The following is a 6,329-nucleotide window of genomic DNA, read 5'->3' on the forward strand; positions in this document are numbered from 1 at the left end:
AGAAATGTTGAAGCTACTAGAGGCACCATTTCCTATATTTGGTGACTGACTGAGAATTTGTTGTCTCAGGTGATGCAGACCTGAATTGCCCTTTCTCCACAGGGAAGGGTTTCCCTATCAAGTACCATAACGCAGCGGTAGAAAGCATGTTTTAGATGCAGCAGCTTCCAGGTTCAGTTATTGGCATCCTCAGTTAAAGGATCTCAGGGAGCAGGAAAAGCATTTTCTTAAGACCCTGAATGCTGCTGGTACTTGATCAGAGCAGCTAGACCAGTACATCTGGCTTGTTTTTAAGGCAGCTTTCGTATGTCCATGGTGCTAAAGACCAGGATGCAGCACTCTTATGAAATGGTACTGGTGCTACTACCTATGGGAGCAATATAGGCTAGATCACTCGTAGAGGAATAAGCCAAGAGAAAAGGTTAATACAAAACAGGTGATAGAAATGTAAACCAATTGCAGACGTTTCCACAATTGCAGAAATACCCACATTCACCACTGCCGTTTCCCCAGCTGCCACATACAGTGGAAGTAGATGTGCAACTGTCTCCATGTTCCATCTGGTTCATGTTCATACTTTTTCATGTTGTGGACATATGACAATGTGAGGAAAATAAGCAGGCTCAACAGAAGAATGGGTGGCTTCAATGCACTTGCTTCTATGAGGGGATAGAGCGCTTGTGGCAGTGCACAGTGTAAACATGTAAGGACCTGAAAATGTAGAGCAGTGTTCAGGCAGAGATGAAGCACAGCATTTTGCCTCCTCTCTCCTCCCGCCCCTAACACCTTGTTATTTTTTAAAGATTAGGGTGGGTACAAATGTTCTGTTCCACTTGCGGTTGCCATCTGCTCACAAAGCACCATTTTTTAAGCTCTGGGATAGAGGGTTGTGTGAGAAAAGTGAAAATTTAAACCCAAATACAGTGGTACCTTGGTTCTCAAACTTAATCTGTTCTGGAAGTCCGTTCCAAAACCAAAGCATTCCAAAACCAAGACACGCTTTCCCACAGAAAGTAATGCAAAATGGTTTAATCCATTCCAGACTTTTAAAAACAACCCCTAAAGCAGCAATTTAACATGAATTTTACTATCTAATGAGACCATTGATCCATAAAATGGAAGCAATAAACAATGTACTGCAGTCACACAATCAATCAGTAGCTGAACTGGGTTCCACACAGTCACAAAAACAAAAAAAAGCCGCTAAAACAGAAACGCAAAATAAATAGCAAAAACAGACAGCCCTAAGCATAAACACTCAAAACAGAAGTGTGGCACTCAGATCGGAAGCGTAACACTCAAAACAGAGCATGTTCGGCTTCCGAAAAAAGTTCGCAAACCAGAACACTTACTTCTGGGTTTGCAGTGTTTGGGTTCCAAGTTGTTTTGAGTACCAAGACGTTTGAGAACCAAGGTACCACTGCATGTGTTCCTCTGCTTAAGAACGCAAGGGAAGTCCTGCTTTTCTCTCTCTCTCTCTCTCTCTCTCTCTCTCTCTCTCTCTCTCTCTCTCTCTCTCTCTCTCTATATATATATATATATATATATATATATACAGTATAAATTTTACTTTAAAAATTGACAAAACATCCATCTTACATATATATATAAACCACTTGGCCATTCTGTTTTCCAAAAAAGCCAGCCCCATGCCTGTTGCCAGCAAGCTTAGTTCAGCTGAAACACTGCATATGCAGAATTATGTGTTTGTTTTAGCTTTTCTCTGAGCAATGAGTACAGCACTATAGCAAAGGAATCAGATAAAGCTGTAATAATTCAAGCCAAGTGTCCTCCCACCAAGGGAAGCCCTTGTTGTGGTTCCCACCAAATGCCCTCTTCTCTAGCAGGCATTGTATGGGGAATTTTCCACAAAAGCAGGTGTGCATAATGAGCACATCCCTGGATAACATGAGTGCAAAAGCCCAATTACGCCCTGGAATTTCAGCCATATATCATGCAAGTAGACACCCTTATCGATGAACACGAAGAAATAAACATCCTCCAGCAAACATATTCCACTGATAATTGGACTAAGTTTCAATTTTCCTGACTGGAAAACATTTCCACCTTTTCCCAAAACTGACAGCTCAATCAACTGACAGCGAAGTCTGACCCTTATGACTCAGCCTCTTTCCAGTGGGATAATTGTATTGTGATTTCTGTCCTTTTATCATTTAACATCCTTTCCTTTCGGCCAGTTTTGCTAGAGCTAAGGGTGCAGAGGGAAGTTCCTTTGCACAATCAAAAGTCCTCTTGCTAGCACATCTGTTTAGTTGGATGCTGCCCATCATCTTTGTTCAAGGCTGTAAAAATAACTTGCACATAACCAAGAATTCTGTTGCTGATCATAAAGAGCAAACGGCTTGAGGGAACTGGGGCAGATGATGTCAATGGCAAAGTCAATGCAATTTGTATGTTAGTTTAGGTAGAGAATATGCAGGTCAGACTTTTATGGAAATGTACATGGTGCCCGATATATGTATTTATTTTTTCCTTTGATTTATGGTTTCATTGGTTAACGAAAATTAGATCGGTACTTCCCTCCCCCCTTGCTGTCCTTTTATGGGGAGGGGCCATCACTCACAAGGCAGGACCACAGCTCAGTGATAGGGAATGTGGTTTTGCCTTCAGAAGATTACAGGTTCGCCCCCTGATATCTCCAGAAAGAGAGAGTTCTTTCATATTTGAGAAAGCCATTTTCAATCAGAGATGGACAGTACTGGGCAAGATGAACTGGCATAAAGTCGTGTTAAATGTTTTGTCTCTTAGTTTTGTAGAAGAATACAGTTCATGTTTTACAGTGTGTATTTTCTATAGAAAAATATATATAACGTGTGGACCAGCTCTGTGTCTCAGTCTTGCAATTGTTTTGAACTACTTTTTCTTTTTTTTAAAAAAATATATATACATATTTCTTCCATCGTGGAACACAAGGCAGTGATTTGCATGTGGTTCCCAGGCAGTTACCTATCAGGGCACTCTGACCGGACTCTCACCTGCTTTAGCTGCAACAAGGTGGTGGCTTCATGTGTCTTCAGACCATACCCTACCAAAAAAAAAAATGCAAGGGAAGGTGGGGTAGAATGAGAGTCTGGAACTGCATATGGGTGTTGAATGAGAGGCAGGAGGACCATGCTGCTCGTGAAAAGATGTACCCAGAGTAAAAGACACTGGGGAGATTTGGAGTGTTGATTGAGGATTGAAGCTGGTTTCAGGTGGTTAATTCCCTTTGCACGCTGCACAGGTTATTGTACTCTGAGCGCAGCATAGTCCTGCAAAGCAACTATTTTATCTTTCACATTGCACACACACACTAGGAGGGTAGGAAGATGAAATATACTCTGAGTCCTGTAGTGACTTCATGCTCTTTACTGCAGCTTGTAAAACAGTGAATGAAATGCCCCCCCCCCCAAAAAAAACCTCAGGCTTTTATATACATTATTTACACAATGAGTCCCGTCTGATTGGCTGGTTCTGCTTCCCTCCTGGAGCCTGATTGGTCTTTTCCTGCAGACCAATCAGTTGTTGCATTCTACGATACTACCAGCCTAATAGGCTGATTAACTTCTTCCTAGAGCCTGATTGGTCTTCTCCTGCAAGCCAGTCAGTTGTTGCATTCTAGGATCCTACTTGTCTCTTGTTCTGGGATCCAAGCGTAGTACGTAACAGAAGATCATGAGCTCTTCTGTGGTGTGGGGGGGGGGGGAATTAAGTAGTTGCCTTGGAGTCATAGCTGCCAAGTTTTCCCTTTTCTCACGAGGAAGCCTATTCAGCATAAGGGAATTTCCCTTAAAAAAAGGGAGAACTTGGCAGCTATGCTTGGAGTGGAGGGCAAAACAATAACGATGCTTCATCTGCCTGGTTCAGAAGGAACAGGTGGGGGGAAGTTCAAGAGCTGATCTATGTTCCCTAGAGCAGTGGTATAGTTATATAAGTCTGGAGCCTTTAAAAGTCTTGAGGGCAGAGCTCTTTAGGTGGTAAATGTATATTCACTCACTGCAAAATATGATAACTGCAAAATGTCTGTTGCCCCACACATTTTACTGAGCACGGGACCCAAATGTCTGCCACAAAGTGCTTTCCTTACAGCACCAGTGTGTTAGAGACAAAATTAGTCCATCCTTCATAGATTTCTAGACACCTTGAGGAGAGCCAATGGGCGAGAGGGATATCCAGGTTCTAAGTCCTAACTCAGCCACACAAGCACAGCCTAGTCTACCTCGGAGGATAAAGTGGAGGGTGGAGAACTCTGTATGTTGCATTGAGATCTTTGCAGGAAAGGCAAAGGTTTGTTTTTTAAGACTTATCTACTGTATAAGTAAACAGCACCTAAATAGTAGACCTCCTTGGCCCATGAGACTCAGTTGGACCAATCTTTATTGAATTTTGTTTATTTTATGTATTTATAAACTACTGCACAGCCTGAAGCCGCTAAAGACAAAAGTGAGATGAAGTACAAAAAAAAATGTAAGCTCTAAAAACAAAACCATTTCTACAGATGGTGTTTTGCCATATGGGAAAAAATAAAAGCAACAAGCACTTTTTGTTTAGACACACTTTTTTTTAATTGCTTAAAATAAAAAAATCTGACACCTGTTTTATCTACCACAGCTGTCTGTTTACATTATATAGTCTCTGTTATTACATTGTATTTTATTATATTAAAATATTGCATTGTAGTTATTTGAATTGTTGTTAGCTGTTAGCGGTGGTGTGTAAGCACTGGAATGAATCCACTGCAGGAGTTGCCAGAAGGAGCAGTACAAGGCATCATCCAACCATAATAATAATAATCATTTATTATTTATTCCCTGCCCATCTGGCTAGATTTCCCCAGCCACTCTGGGTGGCTTCCAACAAAATATTAAAATACAATAGTCCGTCATTAAAAGCTTCCCTAAACAGGGACCATCTTAGGGACCACTAAGGATTTGTGTAAGGTTTACTCCCTAGCCTCTTCTCCCGCTATCCCTGCTCAGAGTTTTCCTTCTCCCAGATGGGCTCCCTTCCCAGGTTGACAAGCCACACCTGCCCCTGAAAGTGGCATGACACCTGCTTTAAATGCATAGCGCAATGAGACGAAAAAGTATTGTAGCACCTTCTCTGCCCTGTGCCCTGTGTTCCGTTGTCTGTCAGGTCCGATCTCATGTCTATGCAGAATTCTGCTGGCCAAGCTGTCCACGTCTCGTCGCTCCTGCTCCTCCTTAAAATCCCAGGCTGACTTCTCTCCTCTCTGGACCAGCTATTCCAGCCTTTCCCTTGCTCTCCCCTTCCTTATCTTTTTTTTGTTCCTGTCTCCTGATAAACCTCTGACTCACTAGCCTTCCTTCTTCCAACCCTGCCTCCTCCTCCTCCTTCTTTGGTGATCACACGTAGCCGAGTAAGATTGGCTTCCATGAACACGGTCTTAACAGTGAGTCTGTAAGTGACTGTGGAGGCCAATTCTGGATCCACACATACTTCCACGGTGGGGACACAGGTTTCTGGGCAGGAGTTGATCACGGTGTTTGCCAAGCATGCCTTCCTCTTAGCACGTTTCTCCCTTTCGTCCTGAGTTCGAGCGTCTTCAAAGCCCATGACACCTTTGGTAAAGGCTGTTCTCCAATTGGAGCACTCACAGGCCAGTGTTTCCCAGTTGTCAGTGTTTATACTACATTTTTTAAGATTTGCGTTGAGAGAGTCTTTAAACCTCTTTAAACCAGCATTACGCTTTCCATTTTTAAAGTTTGGAATAGAGTAGTTGCTTTGGAAGATGATAATCAGGCATCCGCACAACATGACAAAGTTGATGTTAAAGAATCATTGCTTCCACTGGTGACCTTTGCTTCTTCGAGTACACTGGCATTAGTTCACCTGCCTTCCCAAGTAATGCGTAAAAATTTTCGGAGGCACCATTGATGGAATCTTTTGAGGAGTTGGAGATGGCATTTATAAGTGGTCCATGTTTCACAGGCATACAGTAAGGTTGGTAGTACAATAGCTTTGTAAACAAGCATTTTGGTTTCCCAGTGAATGTCCTGGTCCTCAAACACTCTGCACTTAAAGCAAAATTTAACAATTCCAAAATACAGATGTGCTTTCACTTTCGCAAGATTGAATATACTGCCTTCGGCTGGTTGATTTCAAAAAATTCCACTGGAAAAAACAGTTGTGTCTATCTGGAGATGGCAGTATTGAGTCAGTGGCTCATGTGTTTGCACATTGCACTCTTTATAAAGATTTGAGGAGTGAGGTTATTACCCCTCTACTATTGTCCATGCCGGGACGCTCCACCATTGCCCCCCTGTCCTTACTTTTAGAAGATCAAGATGATCAGGTGACAGCAAAAA

Source organism: Zootoca vivipara, chromosome 15 (assembly GCF_963506605.1).
Source record: "Zootoca vivipara chromosome 15, rZooViv1.1, whole genome shotgun sequence".
Lineage (NCBI taxonomy): Eukaryota > Metazoa > Chordata > Lepidosauria > Squamata > Lacertidae > Zootoca > Zootoca vivipara.